A 25,848-nucleotide genomic window follows, 5' to 3' on the forward strand; every position below is an offset into this window, starting at 1 on the left:
AAATGATGATAGCAACACATTTACAAATGTACTTGACACAATGGATGGATGGATGGATTGTGATAAGAGTTGTATGAGCTCCCAATAACATGATTAAAAAAATAGAGGAAAGAACTAGTAGGCAAAGGGCATTTAGAGAGGTCTAAATACGGGCATGTAAATATGTAAATATAATTATATATGACGATGGGGAAATAGATCTATGTACATATACTTATAGGTTTAGCATAAGGTAGCAGATGTCCGGACATTGGGCCTCGACTCAAGTACTCCCTCAATGCAAGAACACTTTGTTCTATTAAACTGGCATTCCATGATGCTCACCTTCCCGACACAATCGCTGAAGACAGAGCGGGTGCATAAACAAATATGGTGAAGAAAGCTGATGGTGCCCGGTTATCAAAAGATATAGTGTCTGGGGTCTTAAAGGCTTGAAAGTAAACAAGCGGCCATCTAGCTCAGAAGCAACAAAGCCCATATGGAAGAAGCACACCAGCCTGTGCGATCACGAGGTGTCGAAGGGATCAGGTATCAGGCACCAACGAACAAAAAATCATATCATTGTAAATGAGGATGAGTGCAGAGTGGAGACCCAAAGCCCATCTGCAGGCAAGTGAACATCCCCTTACAGAAGGGTCAGGGGGAGGAGACGAGCCAGTCAGGGTGCAGTATAGCACCGATGAAACATACAACTTTCCTCTAGTTCTTTAATGTTTCCTCCCCCTGACTATCATAGTTCTTTAATGCTTCTTCCCCCCACTATCATGATCCCAATTCTACCTACAAATCCAGCTAGACCAGAGGATGTACACTGGTACAGATAGGAACTGGAAACACAGGGAATCCAGGACGGATAAACCCCTCAGGACCAATAATGACAGTGGTATACCAGGAGGGTAAGGGAAAAGTGGAGGGAAGGGGGAATTTGAGGACCATTTGGGAGTTTCTGCTTTCTCGCTATTAGGAATCGTGCTATTTTGAACATTCATGTACAAGTCTTGGTTGGATTCTTTCTGTTGTTGGATAGCTACCTAGCAGCGGAATCGCTGGGTCATATGGTCATGTTATGTTTGATCACTTGGAGATTGATGATGTACATACATTTATGATTTCTGAACCATGTGAGAGTCCGTTGCTGGTGACCCGCCTGGATAAGCTCAGAGACCCGATCCAGTTAGGTCCTTTGCCATAACCCTATGACACCGATCAGACCCAGGGCAGTGCACATCCCCATAGCAACTGGTGTACGGCCTAGGCTCCAAGTTCACTAAGTTTGTCTTTCACGGGCCGTTGGTTAGTCCTGACACGCAATCCCCTCCCGCAGGGGGCATGCATGGCCTTCATTCAGTTGTTGGGGTCTCAGTCTCAAAGTCTCCGGCGGGCGTCTGCCTCAGATTTGGTTGCATGGTAAAATGCCTTTCCATTTAGGGCGGTTCTCCACCCGGGGGTCGCGACCCCTTTGGGGGTCGCCCGATTCATAACAGTAGCAAAATGACAGTGATGGAGTAGCAACGGAAATAATTTTATGGTGTGGGGTATATATGCAAGGGTCGAGGCGCGAGGAGGGTGGAGAACCGCTGCTCCAGGCTGATCTGAGGTTGGAAGGATGCGGCGCCGGCCCCGCCCGGTGGCACCGACGGCAGCGTACAGCTGCAGACCCAGCTGTCCCCGCAGCCCTCCCAGCTGTGCGCAGGGGCCGGCCCCGAGCCCCACGTCGCACCTGGAGCCCAGACGGACCTCACGGGGACAAGGCCTCACCTGGGAGGAAGGGCGGACGGACAGCGGGGCTGTCGGGAAGCCTCCCGCCCTTTCCCGGGAAGAGCTCCCGGCGGGCGGGGAGGGGCGAGCGCCCGTGGAGCCCGGGGCCGGCCTGGGAACGGCTGCGGGCCGCGGGGCGCGTCCGGGAACGGGCGGGGAAAGCAAAGCGGGCCCTTCTGGGAAGGGCTGTGATGCCGGGGCCGCCCCCGCCCCCGCGCCGCCCCCAGCCTCCGTTCCGCTTCCGCAGCCACCCCACGCCCCCGATCGGGAAGGCGCCCGGGCCGGGGGCGGGGCACGCAGTGGGTGCGGCGCCTAGCGCTGGAGGGCGGTGCGGGCTTGGCGTGCGCGAGCATCCCGGACGCTGCCGGTCCCCAAAGCGCTGCCCTCGAGGCTCGGGTCGCTTGGACGGTCCTTCTTTCTAGGGACGATCGCCTCTCGTCGCTGCGGCCCCCTCTGGGGAAGGGGCTCCTGGGTGGCAGCTCCAGTCCCCAACCTGCTGCCCCTGAGACAACCCCCCCCTCTGCGCCCCCGTCCACAGGACGCCCGTTCGACCTGCCCACCCAGGTCTTGGGTCCAGAATCCTGGGGGCTTAGCGCACTGGCAGCCCAGTCTGCCACGTGGGTGACAGAGAGGAGCAGGGGGAAACTGATTGGGCTGAGCTGAAGCAGGTCAGGGCCTCGCTTCCCTGCACGTGCCCCCCTCCCCTCAGGTCAGCAGCTGCCCCCCTGAAATGAGGAGCCTGAAGAACAATTCCTGGAATGCCGGACTCCCTGACAACGGCAGGTCTGCCTGCCAGAGCTGAAAAACTACATCCTGGGCCATAAACCTTCCTGTTGCAGCACGGACCCCCACCCTCTCCCCGCTTTCCTTTACAAACTTCGGCCCCGGGCAAAGCCCACTACCCCCCTGGGCTACTTGCTAGACCATGGGGCTTTGCTCAGAGCTCCCGGCTAAGAAAGCTATTGCTGTCTCTGCTCTCCCTTCATCCTTTCAGCTATCTTTGTCCGTCTCCCCGTGCCTCGGTTTACCTCTCAGAAACCAGGCAGAAAGGAGTACGATGGAGAAAGGAGGCATGACAGGTGTGGGCCCATCGTTCCACACGCACAGCCTGTGGACTGCTGTGTTACATCTCACAGGGTTTGGGGCTTTTAAAAATGTTTCTTTTCTCATTACTATAGGTGAAAGTACCCGCATAGACTTTAGAAAATGGGAAATGGTTTCATAAAAATCTGGATTTCTGATTTTTCTTGACAACTCCATCAGGCAGTGTTGGGAAACCCCCTCCCACCTGGCCATTTGCTGCAGTCCCCCCCAGCCCCTCCCCCCACCTGTCTCCATTGTTTAAATTTTCTGTGCTCCTGACTACCTACCTGCCTGTTTCCCCAAGGCACGTGTGATCTCACTCTATCTTCACCTCTCTTTCAGGCCAGGCACATGAACCTGACTTCAGGCATGAAGGAAACCAGGTCAGCCTCCTCGTCCAACCTCAGGAGGGAAAAGGCAGAGCTGAGATTCTCACCCACATCGTCTCCGCGGTCCATGCAGATCAAAACCCTGTGTGGGCCTCTCGGGCCATCGCAGCACACTGAGCTGGTCCACACAGCTCTTGGCTGAGGCTCCTGGGAGCCTCCACTGTAAGTGTCGAGTGGGAAGTGGTCAGTCAATGGTCCTTCAGCAAATGAGCAGGCAGGTGCGGTACCTCACCTCCAAGTGAGGCCATTAACCTCTGGGTTGTCTACATGGTATTCTCCATTCCTGGCTTTGGACCCTCCTGGAGAAGCAGGCATTTTTCTTTCTTTTTTTATTTTTCATTGCAAACATATTTTTTGATTTTAAAAATAATTTTATTAGGGGCTCATACAATTCTTATCACAATCCATACATACATCAATTATGTAAAGCACATTTGTACATTCACTGCCCTCATCATTCTCAAAACATTTGCTCTCCACTTAAGCCCCTGGCATCAGCTCCTCATTTTTTCGCTCCCCCTTCCCTTATGAACCCTTAGATAATTTATAAATTATTATTTTGTCATATCTTGCCCTGTTGGACGTCTCCCTTCACCCACTTTTCTGTGGTCTGTCCCCCAGGGAGGAGGTCACATGTAGATCCTTATAATCGGTTCCCCCTTTCCAACCCACCTTCCCTCCACCTTCCCAGTATCGCTATTCACACCACTAGTCCTGAAGGGATCATCCACCCTGGATTCCCTGTGTTTCCAGTTCCTATCTGTACCAGTGTCCATCCTCTGGGCTTGCAAGGTAGAATTGGGATCGTGATAGTTGGCGGGGGTGGGGGGTGGTGGAGGGGAGGGAGGAAGCATAATGTCCTTTCCTGCAGACTGGCCCCTTCCTGATACCAAGCCCTGTGTGCGACAGTGTCCTTCCATTCTTGCTCCTAAAGAGAATTCTGCCTGTTCTTCCCACACAGTCCACCGTCTTCGCAATGCCACAGTTCACATGTGTCAGTCAGTCCCTGTGAGGGGGTCCTTCCTCGATTCACTGTCCGACTTCTGCGTGCAGAGGGGACAACCGAAAACACCATAGTTTCGGCTCTGTGCACCTGCTCAAAGTGCCACCATCCTCAAAGCGCCCCCATTGGTGTAAACACGTCCAAGAGGTCCTTTGCAGTAGATTTTCCTAAAGCAGTGGTTCTCAACCCTCCTCATGCCGCGACCCTTGCATCCAGTTCCTCATGTGGTGGTGACCACCCAACCATAACATTATTTTTGTTGCTATTTAATAACTGTCATTTTGCTACTGTGATGAATCATCATGTAAATATCTGATAGGCAGGATATATTTTCATTGTTACAAATTGAACATAATTAAAACATAGTGATTCACCACAAAAACAATATGGTGTTATAGAGTGTGAAATATTTGTTTTTAATGACAAATAAATGAAATTTTGTCTTGAAGCATGGTGTAGCATGGGTAACAGTCTTCACGCCTGGTACTCACTCATATGTGGCATATTTTCATGTGAGCAGACCCGCCTGGAGATGGATAGAGGAGTGGTGTCTTGGTTCCTAAGACCATCGAAAATGTGTTTTCCAATGGTTTTAGGTACCTATGTGAAGGGTCATTTGACCATCCCCCTCTAAGGGGTCGCGACACACAGGTTGAGAACCTCTGGCCTAATACAATACATCCTTTGCTCTCTTGATTGCTGTGTCCCTGAGCGTTAATTGTGGACCAGGCAAAATGAACTCACTGACAACTTCAATCCTTTCTCTGTTTATCATGAGGTTAGTTATTGGTCTAGTTGTGAGGATTTTTGTTTTCTTTATGCTGAGGTCTAATCCATACCTACCCTAGGTCAATAAAGGCTTCAAGTCTACTTCCAGCTATTAATGAATCTTCTTCCATGCTTAGCTTGGTGTTCAGATGGTCCAGCTTCTTGGTTTATGTGCTCAGCACACAGATTGAATACATGTGGTGAGAGGATACAACCCTGACACACACTTTTCCTGATTGTAACCCATGCAGTGTCCACTTCGGAGCTCTGGTGGCGTGGTGGTTACCAGGTCTGCAGTTTGAAACCACTCAGGAGGAGGAGGGGGCTTTCTACTCCCATAAAGAGTCGAAGTCTCGCAAACCCAGCGGGGCAGGTCTACCCTGTCCGGCAGGGCTGCTACGAGTCAGCATCAACTCCATGGCAGTGAGTTTGGGGAGTGTTCACTTGCTCTCTTGGAACGACTGTTCAACTTGTGGTGTGTGTCCAAGTTCAGCACGAGCACAACTAGGCATTCTGAAATTCCCGCTGCCACGTCCATGCTTAGTTGCAATTCACACATTTGAATACCTTTGCATAGTCAATAAAACACAGGTAAGCACCCTTCTGAATTTCTTCACTTTCAGGTACCATCCGTCTGACTTCGGCAAATGATCCCCCTCCTACCGGATCCTCTTCCAAATCTGCCACGACTCTCTGGCTGTTCCCCGTCAATGTACTTCTGCAACTATTTTTTAATTTCGTTCAGTGACTTTTTATCTGTGGAAGTGATATTCATGAATATCAATATTGCTGTGTAATTTCTGCATCTTTTCTTTGGAATGGGCACAAAGATGGATTTCTACTTGTGTGTCGATCTGGGAGCTGCCTTCCAGCTTTCTTGACATTGAGGAGTGGGCCTTTCCAGCATTGTATCTGTTGAAACGTCTCAATTGATATTCTGTCAGTTCCTAGAACCTTTTTTTTGTGCCAGTGCCTTGAAGTGTAGCTTGGGCTCCTTCCTTCCGTGTCATTGGTTCATCGCTACCTCTGGAAATAGCTGAATGCGGATCAGTTCTTTCTGACACAGTGACTGTATGTTCCTTCCGTCCTTCTTTTGACGCTTCTTCACCATTCAGTGTTTGCCAGTTGCGTCCTCCAAGCACATAGCTGACGGTTTGCACGATTTTCTTCAGTCCTTTCAGCTTGAGCAAGGCTGAGCTTGTGCTTCCCTTTGGTTTTCTAGCTCCACAGCTCTGTGGATTTCATTAGACCACTGTTTTCTTGAGCTTTCTGTTGACACTTTCTGTTCCCTTTACTTACTCTAAGGAACTCTGGTCATGGTTACATGTTGGGCTGTAATCTGCAAGGTCCACAGTTCGAAACCACTAACTGCTCCTTGGGAGAAAGCTGGGGCTTTCTACTCCTGGAAAGAGTTGCAGCCGTGGAAACCCACAGGGGCAGTTCTACCCTGTCCTATGGGCTCGCGGTGAATCGACATCGACTCACTGGCAGTGAGGTTTGTTGTTGTGTGTGTGTGTTTAGCTACTCTACATTCAAGAACAAGTTTCAAAGCCTCTCTGGCATCCGTTTTGATCTTTTCTATCTTTCTCTCTTTAAAAGGACTGTTTGCTTTCTCTGTGTAGGATGTTCTGGTCTTTGGTTATTGGTTTCCAATGTGCCACAACTGTTCTTGAGATGGCTTCTCAATTCAAGCCGGTTGTACCTGGATGCTCATGAGCTTATTTTCGTTTCCTTCCGCTTTCACATGAGCATTTGACTGGCCTGTAGTCCGCTCCTGAACATGGTTGACTTACTATCCTGGGCTTCTCCTCATCTTTTATTTCATCTGGAGAGGTTCATGGGTAGAGTCGCAGTTCATGCTGTTGAGAATAGTTATTTGCAACAAGCAGGTCCTTGGTCTTGTGCAACCCTATAGCATGCGATCTCCAGCACCATTTCTGTCACTGAAGCCTTATTTCCCAATTGCTGACTCTCCTTCGTTTTCAATGTTTGCATTCTCTTCACCAGTAACTGCCAGTGTGCCCTGATTGCATGTCTGATGAGTTGATGACAGTAGTCAAGTTCTTCATTTTTGGCACACACGGTTGGTATGTAAATTTGAATAATAGTCATAATTAACTGGTTTTTCTTATTGGCGTATGAATATTACCCTACTACTGACAGTGTTACACTTTAGGATAGATGTTGAAATATTCCTTTTGATTCTGACTGACACTCTTTTTCTGCCATTTGTCACTTCTGGAAGAATGAGTCGTATGATTGATTAAAAATGGCAATACCAGTCCAAAGAGCCCTAATGATTTACTTCTGAAAATCAGCCAATGGAAGTCCTGTGTATCTCAATGATCTGGTACCCAACCAATCACAGCGATGGCGTTGGATCAGGCAGTGTTTTCTTCAGCTGTGTACAAGGTTATCATGCGTCAGGGGCCAAGTCCTGACAGTAGCTAACAAGTTTATAAAACTCTTTCACACTCATGTACCTCATTGTTTGGCTCTCATAACTTTACAAGTGAGAGTAGCTGTTTGCAAATATGGATCATGTAGGAAAGGATCCAGAAATCTGAGTTCAAGTCTCAGTCCTCTTTTTACCTGGAACAAATTCACATTTTTGGTGTCTAGTTCCTTGTTGATGAAAAGAGGCGAGGTTATAATTGTTGTGTAACTTGGGTTGTGGCAAAGTCACTCTGTTGTATCACCACAGGGGGTGCTACTCACAAGGATAGCATGCAGTGGGTCCCTTTGGAGTGGCGCCGTGGGCAGATCCCCTCATATGGCCATCTTGAGCATCAACTAGCGTAATTTTTACACTCGTGTAAGGAGGTTGAATGCTTTTCTGGGGCGTGTGAACTGCTCCCTGAGTCATGATAGAGTTTGATTGGCGCTCACAGGAAGAAGGAAGTAGAATGACTGCCATTGCATTTCCTGCCCATTTGCTGTGTGTGACGTGCCAGCTCGCCCTTCGTCTTAGGCCTCTGGGCTCCCAGCCGGCTGGAGGCCCAGGAGTTAACCGCGGGGCCTGCAGTGCCCGGCCTGGGCTATGTAATGACCAGCCTTCTGCTTGCTTGACGTTTCCGTTGGGGCGGTGGGGGGGGGGGGACTGGAAGCCACACAGCATCCAGATGGCTAGTTGCTCTGTGCCTGCTTCTGCAAATCACAGTGATTCACTGTCTCTGCTGCAAACATGCTCTCTTCTCCAAGATCTAATGGTTTCCAAAATTAATTTAGCCTCATCTGTTATCCCCCTACCCTTCTGCATTGGCCTCCTCCCTCCAGGACAGAGCTTCCTGATCCATGAGGCAGGGCATTCTGGAAGGGACCACAGACACTCTCCCAGGGTCACCTGAGCCAGAGCTGAGAGTAGACGTTTTGGGTGGAAGCCCAGGAGGGAAGAGCTGGTGTCAGGGGTGCACTTACCTCCCCTTCCTACGTGGATTTGGACGCGCAGCCTGTCACCCCCAGCTGAAGAACTCCAAGAGCTACCATCCCCAGTGATTTGCTTAAAAAACACCCACAGAGCATCTGTTTTGTTTTTCTATGGGAGGGACACAGTCAGGTTTGCTTGTTTTTGAGAGTTCGTTATGGGTGCGTGGGACCCGGGGGTCTGAGCCCCGGCTGAGGTGCCTGAAGTAACTCTGCCTTCAACCGGCAGTGATTTATTCCTCGACCATCTTCGGGACTCTGTTTGTTCCCAGTCACATAATAGTTATGTGATTCCTACTTCTGCCCGTATTCATTTATTTAACACACACTGACTGAAGCTCTCAATGTGGAAGGTATTGGGGACCAAGAGATTATTTCAAGAGACTTTAACATAGGAATTTGAGGGTATGACTTCAGAGGTCTACAAGGGGACTTCAAAAAGTTCATGGTAAAATAGAATGAAAAGGAAATGAAATTTTGTCATGAATTTTTGATGTCCCATTGTATGGCCTACGGAACAACACCCGACCCACCTACAAAATTGTTAGACTCCTTTTAATGATCATGTTGTTAGTAAAACTTTTGCTATTCATCTCAACTGATTATGTACCGGTGAGATGAAGCAAATAAACAATTATGTACTCATTAGGATCCAAGATTTTCAAGGTAACCAAGATACCAATATAAATTTCAAATGAGTTCAGTAAAGATCCTAAATTTGAGCTGATAATGTACGTATGGCCTCATGATCAAGTTAAAATATTCTGTTTCTGCGTGGAGTCCTCTGAGAAGGGCTAAGCACAACGGACAACTTAGTAACGGTGGGTGCTTGTGATTGTATGCTGTCACTGTGCATACGGATCGACCCAATAGCGAAGGCTTTCACTTTTTGATCAGACGGAGCCCTAGTCGACTCTTTTCTCTATGTCGGCATGTGATTGAAAATGACCAGAAGATATTAGCCAGCGTCTCTGGGGCAACAACCCAGAAAAACTAAACTCAGGGCCATCAAGTCAAGGCCAGCTCATAGGCAGCCTACGCGACAGAGTAGAACACCGGCCTTAGGTCTCTGAGGCTGCAGACTTTCGGAAGCAGACGGCCCCAGCTTTGCAGGGAACTGGAAGGTTGTTCGATGCTTAACCACGGTGCCACGAAGGCTCCCTGGGCTTACAAACAACCCCTCAAATCTCAATCACAAAATTTAGACGCATCCACTCTCGCTTCCGTATGCAAGGGCAAGGTCGGGGAATCAAAGGTCATCGCACACTTCAAGCTGCCTCATTCTCTGTTCATTCACGCTGCTGGTTCTTCGTGGCGACGCGGTTCTCTCGGAAACATAGTTAACTTTCTTTTCTCACGCTCCTTGAAGTGGACTCAGCGCTGCGCCCTTTCAGAATCCCGTCTCTCTCTCTGGACTGCGTTATGGGCATTTTGAGTTTATCAGGCTTCTGTAGGATTGTGCTCAGGACCCCTCTGTTCCCTCGAGAGATTTTGTCCATCTGAAAGAACTTACCTGGGAGCCCCTTCATCCATGTCGTGTTGGCTTCTGAGCATAACAAAACAGGAGTCAGTTGTTTCGTGTCCTTTTCTTCCCTTCCCCCCACTCCCCCCCTCCTAGACTCTAGACATCTGAGGCCAACAACGATGCTTCCCATCCTAGGCGTTCCCACCTATGGCCGGCACCTGGGAAGGTCAAAGGCAATCCTCACTGTTTTTGACCTAAGGACCAAACCCCAAACCCAACCCACTGCCATCGAACCGACTCACAAACCAGCCAGATAGCCTTTTCATCCTTCGATGGTGAATTCGTGTTAAACTTAACACGTTCATGCAGTTAGGCCAGTGCGTGGCCAGGTGTGAGGCGGGGAGCATCCTGTGCAGCTCTCTGTGTTGTGCGGCCATTGGTGGAGTAATGTGGGCGGGACTCTTGGGCCTCAACTGTTGTTTGCTCTTTATGGCCGTGCTCAAGCTCAGTGGGCACCCACTCCCGGTCCCAAAGACAATTCCAAAGTTTAACACCTCTGGGTGCTGGTTTCTGCAGAGACATGCTCTGCAAAGGTGGTTTGGGAATCTCTGAAGGGAGCACGAACCCCTTCCTCTTCAAGGTCTTCCCATTGCCTTCCCTGTGCTCACTCAACACCATTTCTTCCGTCTGCACAATCACTGGGTTTGCCTGCAGTCTTAGTGCTGGGCCCTGCACCTCTGCGCTGTGGAGGAAGAGTAGAGGTATGGTGGGCCCACAGATCCTTTCCCTCACCCTCCTTCCTGGCTTGTTGAATCCAGGTGTGGCTGGTGGAGCTAAGGGAGCCTCAGAAAGTGAGAGAATGGTCCTGAATGTGCGCTTTTGTGCACTGGCATCAATCATGCAGGTGACATCTCTCCTCCCACTCAGGAACCACCTCCTCACTGGGGAGTGTGCCTGGGTCCACTGAATGTTCTCCATGGTGGTCTCATGATCTAGTGCTCCTCGACCACATTTGAAATCCCACATGGCCATTCTTCTACAGGGAGCCCGGCTGCTGCCCGTGCCCCTGGGAGGAGATATTGTGACCCCAATTCAGGGGCCGTATTGGCTGCTGCCTTCATGCAGGGAAGCATTTCCTAAGAAAAAGGTGCATGGGTCTTCAATATTTTGAATACCGAGGGAAAAAAAATTGGCAAGATCTTTAGTTTTCTGGTTCATTTATTTGATGGCTTATTGGGAATAAATTCAGGGATGAAAATCATCTTTCCTCAGAAGTTTGGTGCCATTGCCTTCAGGGATCCAGCATGACCTCGAGATGCTCAACTGTAATTCTGATTCCTCATCTGCTCTGACTGCCTCATTTCCACCTCTTACCGAAAGCTTTTGGGATCTCCTTTGCTTCCCATGCTTTTTGAACATCACAGTGACTCAATGAGTGTCTCCTCTTTTTTATTTTGCTGGGCACCGCATCGTTCTTTCAGCCTGCAGTCTCAAGACTTGTGCTTCGAGAAAGGAAGGTTTGGGCCTCAGAAAACGAGGAGGAGGAGAAGCATGGGGCTGCAGAGGACGGTCGCTCTAGGCTCTAACATCAGCTCCTGAGCGACAGGCCAAGGGTTTGTATTTTGATTGAAGTCCCTATAGAAAAAACTTAAATAGAACCAAAGAGTGTTTTCTAGAAAGGCAGTAAGCCCTTTGCCCCTACCTCCCAACTTCTTTCCCAGAGAGAGCTACTTTGAACTCTTTTAGTGTTTTTCTTTTTTTTTCTTTCTGGTAAATTCTGTTTTCACTTTTTAAAAAATATGGTAAATATACAAGTGGCAACAAAGTGTTCACCACCAACAGTCGGCACGGGTCTCATTTTGGAATATTATGCTCATCATGTTGCTCAACCAGCTCCATTCGCCATCCCTGAATTTTCCCCTTAGCATAAGCTCAGGGGCCCTTACCCTACTTTAAAATAATATGCATATACGCATGTTCCTTGACACACCCATTGACCGAGCTACTGAGGGGAACTGCTGTGCTCTAGCCCCCCAGGTGGTCTGCAGAGACCCAAAGAGGCCAGGCACGCAAAGGCTCCCCAAGGCAAACCCATCACCATCCGGTCCATTCTGACTCATAGGGATTCTTTAGGGAGGGCAGAACAGCCCCGTGGCTCTCTTGAGACTGTAACTGTGCTCTGGAGTAGACAGTCTAATCTTTCTCCCGCAGAGCAGCTGGTGAATTTGAGGCTGACCTTGAGGCTGTTAGCGCCCAACTTGTTGGCCACGGTGCCCTCGGGGCTCGTTAGGCAAGGCTGGTCCTCAGCTAACGTGGGTTTTGGGGACAGGAGAGGATGGGGATTTGTAAGAACAGCTACGAGGCTGTGTCCCACGAGGGTCTCTGTCTCGCCTAGTAGGCTGTCCCGAGACAGAGCTTTGTTGTTTTCCCAGTTCTGAGTATGGAATTGCGTGTCCCATCTCCCTCTGGTAGCCCATCAGGCCTCTCTCTCGTTTGGCTTGCAGGATTGTTCTTTATTCTTGATGGACTCTAGTTTGATGATGAAGTTTGGACATTACATCCATTCTGGAAAGAGAGTCGCTTTGGAAAGGAGTCCTGGTAATGCAGTGGTGGACGTGCGTGTCTGCTAATTGAAAGGTTGAGGGTTCAAACCCACCAGTCGCTCTGTGGGAGAAAGATGGGGCAGTCTGCTTCTGGGAATATTTCCGCTTTGGCAACTGTGCGGGGCAGTTCCAGGCAATCTAGTAGGCTTGCTGTGAACTAGAATGTACTTCATGGAAGTGAGCGGTTATTCAAGTAACAAGCTATCTGAATCTGAAAGTGGTTTATTGTGTCTATTCATCAAATCAAGCCTTGCCTTGTCTTGTATGAGTACGTGCAAGCTCAATACTACCAACTGATTTCCTGCATGATAACGGACCTTCTCTTTTTCTTACACTTCCCCTTCCCTCATACTCTTGTATAGTATGACTTTTAAAAAGTTATTTGTTTTTTTATTTAGTATGATTTTAAAAAATAGTCAATGTTTATTAAATATTGCTCATAACTGGAAAATCTGTTCCTGCTTACCAGTAGCATAGCACAGTCACATTCCCTGTCTTATGCAACTTTGGGTGTTCCCTGCCATTAACAGTTACTGTCCTTTTGCTTTTGTTTAGTGCTTTTTGTTCTTGCAAGTTTATTATTATTATTCTTGGGGTATTGCTAACATTTTTCAAAGGCCCTATACATAGTTGTTAAATATCTACCATTCTCCTCCCCCCAAATTCCCAAATGCATCAAACCATCCATCACTTGCATTTGCACGCACCACAAGTCGCCCTCAGGTGCCCTCTCACCTTGATCCAATTTGGATGAGCTGATCTCCACACCTGGGGCTTCGCTGTCATCTCAGGACTTACCATCAGTGTTCTATCTCCTTTAGATTGTTCCTCTGCTTTCTGGAATGCCTTTGTTCCTTTTCTTGGCTCAGTCTTTCATTTCAGTGAATCATATCCTTCATTATCTTCCTTAGAAACGTGTGTGGGAGGTAAGAATTTTGAATATATATATATATATATATACACACACACCACATACATACATAGATAGCTTAATCCCACTCTCATATGTATAACTTCTTTGGCTAAGTATAGACTTCTAAGACAAAATTAATTTTCACTGACAATTTTGGACGCCCAGCACTACTGTCTTCTAGCCTCCTGCTCCGCTGTGGAAGTGTCTGACGCCATTCAGGCTCCCACTCCTTCATGAAGGACCCGATTCTCCTCCCTGGAAGCTCTGGGTCATCCCCTTTACCTCGGCTTTCGGAACCTCAAAGACATTGCCTTGGCGTGTCTGTCCATCTCCTGCCTTCTGTATTGGAAAGTCAGCAGGCATTTTCTGTGTGGAGATCTATGCCTTCACTTCTGAGAAATTTGCCTTTCTTCCCTCTTCTCTGCTTCCTTTTCTCTTTCCTGAAGCTCATCAGATGCTGGAACTCCCTGGAAATGTTTCGATTTTGTTTGGGGGCTCGAGTGGGAGGGGGTGGCATCAGTGGCAGCTACGGGACAAAGATGAAAGGAAGGGCAGGTCCCATGAGCAGGTGGACCGATCACACAAACGCACCCACCCTCAGCCCACACGTATCAATTCAGGTGCAGCGGGTTCCTGGGCCTCGGTGGCCGCCGCAGGATGATTCTCGGCATTTGAAGATGGCTGCACGGTCGCTCCGAGAGTTGTGTTGAAGGGCCCCACCGAGATGTCTCTATATGAGCGCTTTGCTAATATGCGGGGGAACAAACAGCCGCACCGGTGACTGTTGGTGTTTCGATGCGGCGGCAGCAGCTAGCCAGGGTCACAAATGGAAGACGGGCCCAGCAGAAGGAATGCGGTCCAGGCAGCATTGACACTTACTTCAGCAGACGCACTTTTAGAAGTGCCTGGATAAGAGTAACATCCAGGCGGGAGTAGGCAGGCCCATCGAGGTCCTGGGCAGGGGAGCAATTGGAGCATGAGTTCTGCCCGTAACTCAGAGAGGCTTGCCCAGAGGAGGACTGTGTGGGAGATGTGTGTGGGAGACGTACCATGAGAACCCTGCTCAGCGCTGGGATGCTACTGTGAGGTCAGAACCTGCTCCGAGGTAGACGAGCCATAGCTCTCCGAATGTGTGTAAGAAGGTGTGTTAGTCTGGGTAGACTGGAGAAACAAATTCATAGATGTTCATATGTGCATAAGAAAGATCTAAAAGAGCAATTGTATATTGAGAAAACATTCCAGCCCAATCTAGATCAAATCCATAAGTCTGATATTAGCCCATATGTCTGATACCAGTCTATAAACTCCTCTTCAGACTCATGAAGCACATGCAATGATGCCAAATGCAGGAAGATCACAGGCCAGGGTGGGAAGTCTTGTGGATCCACGGGCATCTCAGTTCTGGCAGGGCTCTCCATGTGGCTCCTTCAGCTCCAAGGCTCTCGCATAGCTCCATGTGTCTTGTCAGATGCAATGTCTCCCAGGGAGTGAGTAGGTGTCCTGCCTCCAGCAAGCTATTTATCTCCCTAGAGCCTCCAAATGAGGGCATCAAACTGCCACCTGATTGACAGGCTACACCGCACCCCTTCACTCTTAATAGTTTCAAGTTGGCAACAGATTCTGTAACTACCACAGAAGAGGTGGTTGTGGGGGTCCTGGGAGAGGGAGCCTAGGTCATGGTGGAATCGGTGGTAGAGGTCCAGGTTTAATAGATCGAGAAAAGAGGGTTTTGGAGGCTGAGGAGGTGGACGTGGAAGAGGAAGAGGTGCCCTTTCTCAATCTATGCTGACCAAGGAGCTGCTGGACAACCAGTTAAATGCCCACGTGTCGGAAACAAAAGGACACCTGCATGCGGCGTTGGATGCTGACGTGGTGCAGACAGATCCAGAAAGCAATGATTGCAGCCTGCACGCCCTCCCTTGAGAGATTCTTGTTGAAGTCGCCAGGTCTATAAATAATCTTGAGCTAACAGATGAGGAGAAACCTGATTGATGGGGGGAGGGTTGTCACCATAGGCTGTGGACCTGCTTGTTACCCATCATTTGCATTTAGTGTGCTCCTTGTACTTTTCCATCCTGCGTTGCACGAAATCCCTTTTCTTTTGACTTGAATTTATATATGATATATATTTTTTATTCCCCCCCCCCCCCCCACCTAGACTGATCTTTGGTTTTGGTCTGTGGTTAGAGTTCCCTCTTCCCTCCTCTGCCTCCCCTCACTTGGCATGTGCTCTGACATGCTAACATTTCCTTTGTTTATCGCTGCACCCCTAATCGGAGGTCCCAGGAAAGGCCATTGGGAGGGGGTGTACTTTACAATGAGCGGTCTTCCCTAATGTCCTGATTCCTGAAATAACAGGTCTTACACCCCCTTTAATGGGCTCTTAAAAATGGCCCGCAAACATGGAGCTCTTAAAGGCCTTCCTGCTGCTTGTGACAGCGGAGCAGATTGGCAGCGTTGCCTTAGCGACGGGTTCCCCTCGCATGGGCGAGAGCAGCTCTGAACTTAGATTCACTGCCGGGCGTGTTGTTGCCACCGCGTAGATGACACGCGTGTGTGTCTACCCTCACATGAGATCAGTGTCTTGCTTTGTATCATGTCCAGGGGGTGCTCCTGGGCGGGTGTGTGCCTGTGCAGGGCAAGGGCTCAGTGTGATGTGGGCAGACTTAACTGCTCAGGGGGGGTGGGGGGTGGCAGGGGGGAGGGATCGGGAGACACTCGTGCTGAATGCTGTTCTGATGTTTTATTGCCAACCCAGTCTTGGGCTTCTCCATTCATTTGTTTTGTGTGACCCCATTTCCTTTGAAGGCTGAATTAGGTTTATATTTGTCCACTGTTCCAGCTTCAATGGAATCTTAGATTCATTATGACAAGAAATTGTTCTCTCGGATCCCAAAATGGGAACGATAATTTCCCAGCACATTTTCCTTTCTTCGTTTTCATCCCTTTATCTTTTGTTCTACTTTCTTCAACTTGCTTTTCCTACCCTTTTGTCCATCCTTTTATTTTAGCCCTTGTGTTTTTAATTCCTCTCAGCGTAGAACTGCGTCCCAGGGTGTTCGTGGCTGGGGCCTGTCAGAAGCAGATGGCCTGTTCTGTCTTCAAAGATGTCTTTGGGTGGATTCAAACCAGCAATCTTTCCGTTAGCAGCCCAATCCAGGGTTCACACCACCCGGGGGCTCCGTTCACTACTGCTAACGTCTCTGCATTGGAGTCAGAATCGAACCGATGACGGTGGGCTTTAGTTTGGCCAGACCGTGTGGGGATGGGGGAGAGGCTGGAGTTGTACTTTTTCAAATGTTTTTGCCAATCTGTCCCCTGGGTTTGAGCCAGTTCCCTAGACTTCCGTGAGTTTTCAAAGTCACTTCTGAAGAGCCTGCTGTCACCGAGTTCTGGACTTCTCCGAACCTGATGTGGAGAAGTTGCTCATTGATCATCAGTGACCTCTCCGGGCCCTTTCAGCACAGCGCTTTCTCCAGCCTCTTTCAGTTATCCAACGATCTGCTGAACTCTCTTCACCGCTGAGGTCTCCACGCCCATGCTTTGTGTGCCCGTGAGTTTATACTTAAAAAAAATTCATTTGTTGTGTGCTTGCGGGTTGCAGCGGTGGTGGTGTGTGGCTTTATCTGGAAAGGAGATAAAGCCATGTGGTCAGTTTGCCATCTCTCACCTGAAGCTCACACCTATTTAAAAAAAAAAAGATGTTGTAACTAGTTTATGCTTCGTAGAACATTTGAGCAACATAAAAAGTATAATGAAGAAAATTGAAAACATTCATGATCGTAGCACTCAGGTCGTGGTGTTAGAATACAACTACCATTAAGAATAGTTTTTAAACTTTAGAATAGCTTTAGATTTACAGGAGAATGGTAAAGAGAGCTGTGATGATTAGCTGTACTTGGATGAAGGTAGGGGCGGGGCCTAGCCTCTCAATCCCTTGTGGCCAATCACACCTCCTTAGGGGTGTGACCTTTTGTATAAGAGAGACCTGGAGCAGCTCTGAGCTCTTGCTGGATCTGGAGCCTGTCGTAAAAGAGATTGATCCAAGATATTTCCTGCCCTCATCCTGTCTCATTAACACACCAAATCCTGTCTCATTAGCACACCAAAACCCCAAATGGGACCACAGATATGCCACACAACCACCCCCCTCCCAAAAAAAAACCAAACAAAGCCAAACCTATTGCTACTGAGTTACTCCTCACTCACAGACCTACTGGACAGTGGGGAGCTGCTTCTTTGGGTTTCCAGGGCTGTGCATTTTTAGACAGTCTCATCTTTCTCCCACGGAGAAGCTGGTGGGTTTGAACTGCCGACCTGCAATTAGCAACCCAATACTTAACTCACTGTGCCACCAGGACTCCTCACCACAAGAACAGAGGTTAGGATTTCTAATATATTTTTTTAAAAAAACCTTCCAATCTATAACATCTCACTCTTTGACATCTAAATTTATTGCCCTTACCACATGCAGGATACATTCACCCCATCACATGATTCCCAAATCTTAGATCAAGTCCAAGTCTGAAATCTCATTTCTCAATCATCTAAATTAAATGTGGGTGAGACTTTAGGCAGTATTCCATCCTGAAGTCCAATTCCTCTTTGTCTATGAACCTGTGAAATTTCTAATCCAAGTTATATTTAAAGTATCATGGCAGAGCAGACATGAGGTTGGCATTTCCATTCAACGGAAGAAACTGGAAGGAACGATGGGATAAGAAGCACCTAGCAATCCTGAAACCCAGCAGAACAAACTCCATTAGCGCTCAGCCCTTGGAAATAATCCCCTGTTCTTTGGGATCATTTAGGCAAAAGGCCTGAACTTCAGACGGGGTGTCGGCCATGCTTGCTGGATTCTGGGTGGAAGATTCAGCCCTGGCCTTCAACTCTGTCTTCTGGCCCCACTTGGAGATGACAGCTCTGCTCCCCCAGCTGTCAGAGCCTGGCTCCATTATTCTAGTCCATCTGAGTGGTGACCCCCTGGTCCTGGTAGGTCCCTTGGCCAAGGCAGCCCTATCTTTTCAGCTTTGCACAGTGACCCCATCCTCTCGGCCAAACAGAAAGGCATCCTCGCCGTCCAGAACGCTGCTTCTTCCAACAGTTCTGCTCAGTTCCAAGCCTCTCCAGGGACAGCTCTTTTCTTTCCTTGGAAGACAACAGATTTAGCCTCTTTGGTCCGTTTCCTGCCTGTAAAATGCACAGAGTTCTCTCCGTTTGTTCTCTCTCTATCCCCTTAAGTCTAAGCTGAGGAGCGTTCTGCTGTGGTCATTGGTTAAATCCCTCAGTCACAGGCTTAATCTCTTAAACAAAAGGCTGTATAACCATATCCTTGGTGAAAGGAGCCGTGGTAGCATGGTGGAGTAAGGATTAGGCTGTCAATGGAAAGGTTGGCAGTTCAAGACCACCAGCTGCTCTGCAAATGAAAGGTGAGGCAATCTGCTTCCATGGAAAATTACATGCTTAGAAACCCTAAGGAGCCATTCTACTCTGCCCTATATATGATTGCAATGAATCAGAATGAACTTGATTACAATGGGTTTAAGTTTTGGGGGGGGCAGTCAATGTTGAACATTCCAGGATATGCTTGCTTAGTTTACACAAGTTTAACTTTTGTTTTCATTTTGTACCGTTCTTTTTAAAAGTCTTATCTTTCTTCTCACATTTTACTACAGGCTGCAAGGAGAAGCCACGCAGCCCTTTGAAGATCGTGCTTAGAAATCTCTTCAGCCAGATATCCAAGTCCATCCGTTCCACGTTGGAATTTCCACCCAATATTTGAATGTAATGCAGATAGCGCCTTTGCCACTGCACAAAAAGCAGAGCCCAGATGGCCGCTGATTCACAAACGCGCTGCCTTCAAGTCAGTTCTAATGTGGAATGACAGAATTCCAGCTTCCATCTGTCCCCAATTCCAAAAGCACTCTCACAGGTGAGGGACTTGATCGAGAAGTACCCCACTGTTGTGGGACCCAATCTCCTTTTAGTTCTCTTGTGCTCCTGTAATGGGGGGGGGGCCTCAAATGTGTGGCTTTAACAAACAAACAAAAACCCTTCTCTTCGCACAGTCTCAGAAGGCTGGAAGTTTGAAGTCAGAATGCCCGCTCTTGGGGAAAGGCTACTTCTCTCTCTCTCTGAGATCTGCATGAAGCTCCCTGTCTCTCTGAGCTGCCGCCCCTCGGGCAGCTTCCTGTGCCTGTCATCTCCCTTCCCTTGCTTCTGCTTCCTAGCTGACTTGTTTCATCGCTGTTACAGCTCAAAAGAGATGGATTCAAGATGTACCCTACACTAGTCCTACTTCGTTCACTTAACAAAGACACCCGTTTCCAAGCAAGGCCATAGCCATAAGCAGAGAGGTCGTGATTGACAACACACACTCTGGGGAGACATACTTTAATCCCTATCCGAACGGGTACATGATCCAAGCTGGACAACTTGTTTGAGACTCATTCAGGGCCAGGCATTCAGGGATTGGCCCCAATGAGCCAGTGACAGCTCTAAGTCCCAGGACTTTTGCTGGAACTATGTGAAACCTATGTACACTCTCTGCTGGGCTTATAAAATAAGTATGGGATTAGTCAATCTATCTCCTTGTTGTGTGTTTGCATCAGTGGTTCTCAACATTCCTAATGCCGCAACCCTTTCATACGTTCTTCATGTGGTGGGGACCCCCAACCATAAAATTATTTTCATCGCCACTTCATCACTGTCATTTTGCTGCTGTTATGAATCCGGCGACCCTGTGAAAGGGTTGTTCTACTCCCAAAGGGGTCACGACCCACAGGTTGAGAACCGCTGGTTCACAGAGAGTGAGAGAAAGCTCTGCAAGAAATATACCAGAAGGTTAATATCAATTGGTTTTTGTTCATAAGATATTTGGTGACATGTCTGCTTTTAAACATTTATATATAAATGGGGTTCAAAAAGCTCATGGAAAATTTCATGATCCTTTTCATTTCATTTTTCAATGAACTTTTGAAGCACCTTTGTGGTTACACTTTCTATAGTATGTTATATTTATATTAAAATATATTTTCCATTGTAATTAATTTTTAACAATCTACTCATAAATATGTATCATACTATTCACTTGTAACATATAAAAATTATTACATAAATAATATGTTAATGTACCTTACACAAAAATAAGGCAGACATGCCTTCATTTCCAAATCTCTGTTTACTTCTTGCCTTAGCTCCTGGTTTCATCACAGCTCCATCACCAAGGCAGGATAAACTCCTTAATTTCAAGGCGATCCGGCTTTCTAGAACAAGTTTTTCGAAGTAAAGCATTGTTTCCAAATAAAGTATTTAAAATAAAGGAAACATTAACGTCAACATTTAGAAACGAGTGGTTTGGTTGGCCTTCGGGGGGCTGCAGACGACCTCCCAGGACAGACAGTGGAGCGATGGAAGAATCTGGGATCCTCTTGGGCTCTTCTTATGCTGGCGAGGCTGTGGCAGGAGGACCAGGGTGGAGGTGTCCCAGTTTTGCCTGACTTTAGTCTTTGGAGAAAGAGTTATGTGGGTTCTTGGATGGACTTTGATGCTATTGATTCCCTAGCAGAGGGCCAGCTCACAATCCCTACTCCCCGTGGCTCTGCTAGCCGAGAGGGTCACCACCCCTTGGATTCCCAAATAGGTGCAACCCTTCCTCCGCCTCATCCTTTTCTGAGTTCCTACCAACCCCTCTGTGAGGTCTCCTGGGAATTTGTACCAAATCAATCCAAACTCTCTTCCATTGGGTCAATTCTGATTCTTAGTGACCCTATCCAGCAGGGCAGGGCTGCTTCTGGGGGTTTTTGAGAGTGTAACTCTTTACTGGAGTAGAAAGCCCCATCTTTCTCCCAAGGAGTGGCTGGTGGTTTCAAACTGCTGACATTGCAACATGTAACTCACTAGCCACCAGGGCTCCTCTGGCATTTGAACATGGCCTGGGAAACCTGCCCTGATGGCTGTCTGCGGCTCAATCGAACCGGTTTCCTTCGCTGAAATAGGTCCTTCCCCTAGTACACCAAAGTACAGCTATAGGCCAGGCTGCTACCTTTCATAAAACTTCCCATCATCTTGGGAATAGTAGTAGGGGTTGATAAAAAGAAAAATCACAAAATCCCTGACAACCAGATACTGGATATCTTGGTCCATCCATAACGGACCTTTCTTGGCTCCTTCTCTTCGTCACCAGCCATTGCTATTCTAAGGAGGAGCCTTCTTCCCTCTCCCTGTTCTTGGGGTTAGAGGTTAGGGCCAGCGCCTTCTTCCCCAGAGTCTTGTCCTTCAATTGCCCGAAGAGGCAGACAAACAATTTTCCTTCTCCATAAACTCTGTATCCATGTCTCCCTCCCTTAAAGAAGATCACCTGGTGCCCCATCTGGAGCCAGGAAGAGTGAAGCGAAGAGGAGATGTATGGAAACAAGTAGACCTGTGGACTAATGGACTCCGTGACCATTCGTCTCCGAGATCCTGAGACCAGAAGGGCCTGGCTACTGCCTCCCTCTGCTCTGAAGGGGTCACATGATCAGATCCTAGATAAAGTGGGAGGGGGGAAAAGGCAACAAAATTCAAAATCCTGGGGAAAAAAAAGAAAATTCAAAATCCTGAAAAGACCAAGCTTGCTGGTTTGACAGAAACTCATGGAACCCTCCCCTGGGAGCGTAGTAGGTGACAAGGTGGGTTGCAAGGTCAACAGTTGGAGACCACCATCTGCAGGAGAGAATGAAGTTTTCTACTTCCGGGAAGACTGAGTATTGGACACGCTACCGGGCAGTTCTACTGTCTGGTAGGGTCCCCATGAGTCAGAACTGACAAATGGCAGTGAGTTGGTAGCTGTTTGATAAGGTAAATCCCACCACCAGGATGGTGGACTCCTTAGAACAGCGGTTCTCAACCTGTGGGTCCTGACCCCTTTGGGAGTTGAATGACTTTCACTGGGGTTGCCTAAGCCATCAGCAAACACATATTTCCAATGGTCTTAGCATCCAAGACCCCGCTCCTCTATCTGTCTTCAGGAGGGTCTGCCCACATGCAGATACAACCACATATGAATACCAGGCATGAAGACTGTTACCCATGCTACACCATGCTTCAAGAATGGCATTTATTTGTCACTATAAATGTCATTTATTTAATTGTTGCTAGAAATAATTGTTAGAAATAATTTAATTGTTGTTATTAGAAATAAACATTTATTAAATGTCATTTATTTGTCACTAGAAATAAATATTTCGCAATCCATAATGACATGTTTTGTGATTTATCACTATGCTTTCATTATGTTCAATTTGTAACAATGAAAAAAATCCTGCCTATCAGATATTTACACGATGATTCATCACAGTTGCAAAATGACAGTGATGAAGTAGCAAGGAAAATCATTTTATGGTTGGGGGGGGTCGCCACCACATGAGAAACTGTAGTAAAGGGTCCCAGCATGAGGCAGGTTGAGAACCACTGCCTTAGAGCAATCATTTGCTGTCAAAAGTGCAGCATTTGCCCAGGGATAAAGCTCAGAAGTAGGAAAAGAACAGGGAAGCAGGATAAATGGGATCAGTAGACCTGGGAGGAAGTAGGAAGCGTCCGCTATCCTGTGGGAACAGCAATCCATGTCATCAAAAGCGAAACGTGTATGAATTGCTGAGTGGAAAACCGATTGACTCTGGACGCTTTCCCCAATCGTTTAAACAGTCAAAGATCAGCGCGTGCACCAACGACACTGTGCCTGTGGCTTCCCATGGTCCTGGACCGCATGGTCCCCCTTTGCACAATGCGCTCAAGTTTTCTCCTTATGTAACTCAAAACCCTATTAAAATATTTTCCTAAAAACAAGAGCTTGTTCCCACAAGAGCAATCTGCTCCGCCTGCTCTGAGCTAGAGGCACTAGAATAAAAATTCAAACTCGTGCTGTTTAGAATAGCAACGTGTTCCTTTTCTTGCCACTGAAGTTTTTCAAAAACAGCAGAGACCACATTCGGCACAGTCCATAATGTACCCCTTGGAAGATTGAGCCTGGAAAAGGTGTAGGAGGTGGGGTGGTGGGGCCGTGGGCGTGGTAGAGAAGACTGACCAAGAGGAAGTGAGGACAACGGACATGGAAAGGAGCCACTTTTCCAAGGCGGGGGTTTTGCATCTCAGATGTGGGGAGAGGTACAGGTGATGTCAGCCTACTCTGGGATCTTGGGCAAGTCATCACATCTCCGAGTGTCCGTGGTTTGCCTTTAAAGGAGGCACCTGGAGTGGATCACCTCTGAAGGTATGCCCTGCAATGAGGTCAGTGAGACAGGGGCTTGCTCCCCAGGTGCAGGGTTCCAGCTGCCTCTTTCTGGATTGCATCAGGCCCTGCTGTCAGACTTCCTCCTCTCCTCCTATGACCTCTGAGGTCTAGATAACGTCCTTTTCTTTCTCTGAGGCTCCACACCCAAAGCGGAGAGAATGAGGAAACCTACCAGGAAAAGTCTGGCCTGAGTCTGTGGAAGGTAAGGGGTAAGAGGCTGCCCTTCTCGTTCCACCTTCCAGGCCCCCACCCAGTTCAGGAGGCGGCTCTGGGCTTGGCTTCCTGGCAGCTGTAGCTCTCAGGCACTGGGCGGCGGGGTGGGGGCTGAGGGATTGTGGTGAAAGGCTTTGCCTCATAAATCCTCATCTTGGGGAGTCATCCAGGATGATTTCCAAGGAAATCTCCAGAGAAGTATTAGGTGTTTTCCCACTCGCTCCACAATCAAGTCCAGACGTCTTAGCGTGGCACCGAGGATTCTGCGAAATCTTGCAGCAGATGAGAAAGGCAGTCCCTCCCAGGCCTGCTGCTGCCGCTCCCCACACCCCCTCAACGCTTGCCGCATAATTGGCTTTTTCTTTGAGCACATCATGTGACTACTTTGTACATAAAATCACCTGAGGAGGACCACTGGAGCCTGGTGGTGTAGGGGTTACATGGTGGGCTGTGATCCACAAGGTCCACGGTTTGAGATCAGTAGCTGCTCTGCAGGAGAGAGAGAGGCCTTTCTACTCCCCAGAAGAGTCAGTCTCAGAAACCCACAGGGGCAGTTCTATCTACCCTGCCTGATAGAGTCAAGATGAGTTGGCATTGACTCGGTGGCTGTGAGTTTTGGTTTTGGTTTGAAAGGACTGATTTCCTCTGCTTGGAATCCCCCTCCAACCCCCCCTCCCCAATCACTTCTCTTAACGAACTCCTATTCATCCTTCCAGACCCTGCTCCAGAGCAGAATGCAACTTTAAAGCATTCCTTGACTCCCCAGATGGGCTTGGCTGCTGGGTGCTCCCTGGCTCAGCACCCAGTCCTATAATTAGAAGCCATGTTTGCCTTCCTCCCAGGCACTCCCCCGGGGTGGACACTGTCCACCTGGGTGAACCCAGCACCGTGCTGTACCCCAGGGGTTCCTCAGGCAGCATTTGTGGACGGATAAGGACCATTGCTTTTGGACTTGTGATAGTTTTCAGGAGTATTAGGAGACCACCTCTGGGCGTGATCATCCGTGACCCACCGTGCCATCTCTAGGTGTGAGGCTCTGTGTTCCCGCATCTCTAGGACAGTATTCTGCAGGTAACTTGATAGCTGCTTTGTTTATTTTATTACATTAACCGTATGGAGGTTATGACTTTGAATCATCAGATAAGGAACCCAAGAAGCCAAGAGATGATGTATCATGTTCCTTGCAGCGCTTGGGTGGTCAGGCTGGGCTCAACCCCAGGCAGCCTGGCTGCCAGTTCAGCCCTCATTGGCCTCGACCCAAAGAGGCGGCCACAGAATCCATTGAGAATCCTAGTGACTCTGTACAGGACTCCCGAGGCTGCAAATCTCTCACCCCCAGAAAGGCTAGTGGGTTCGAATGGCTGACCTTGATGTTCACAATCCAACACTGAACACCACAACGCCAGAAGGGTCCTGCCAACACCAGAGCCTCTGTCTACCAGTCCCCGGATCAGCAGTTATGTGCTGGAAACTGACTCGCTCCTCACTGCCCAAGTCGATGCCACCTGGTCGGGCAGGGTAGATCTGCCCCTGTGGGTTCCCGAGACTGTAACTCTTCACAAGGGTAAAAAGCCCCATCTCCCTCGGAGAGGCTGGTGATTTCGAACTGCTGACCTTGCTGTTAGCACCCCACTGTGTGACCCCCTACGCCCCAGGGCTCTGAAAATTTCTCAGAAATGCACATTTTAAACAAAATAAAACAAGCCCCAAATAATTAAACAGCCAAGCAACACCCAAACTCCATTGCACAGATGGATCATCGTGCTTTCTTGTGAAACCTTAGTTCAACTGGGTTGCTTCTCAACTTCAAAACCTTAACTTCAAGATATGTGAACATGTAATTTTAATGGATAAATTTGAATTTAGATGGAACTTTGTTGAATATTATGAGTATACTTATTACAATACAATGTAGCACATCTTTCTATTTGGAAAAAACAAAAGAAAAGAAATGCACATT

The 25,848-nt window shown here is 48.2% G+C and overlaps 1 long non-coding RNA gene and 1 pseudogene across 1 annotated transcript; both read left to right on the forward strand.

Moving 5' to 3' along the window:
- Window positions 1-5,258: 5,258 nt before the first annotated feature.
- On the forward strand, window positions 5,259-22,452 carry LOC142430329 (uncharacterized). The gene is made up of 3 exons (XR_012780635.1): window positions 5,259-5,592; window positions 16,739-16,958; window positions 19,081-22,452. It is a non-coding gene; the product is annotated as an uncharacterized LOC142430329 (long non-coding RNA).
- Window positions 8,583-15,328, forward strand: LOC142430966 (chromatin target of PRMT1 protein pseudogene; annotated as a pseudogene).
- Window positions 22,453-25,848: the final 3,396 nt, after the last annotated feature.

The sequence above is a fragment of the Tenrec ecaudatus genome, chromosome 17 (genome assembly GCF_050624435.1).
Source record: "Tenrec ecaudatus isolate mTenEca1 chromosome 17, mTenEca1.hap1, whole genome shotgun sequence".
NCBI lineage: Eukaryota > Metazoa > Chordata > Mammalia > Afrosoricida > Tenrecidae > Tenrec > Tenrec ecaudatus.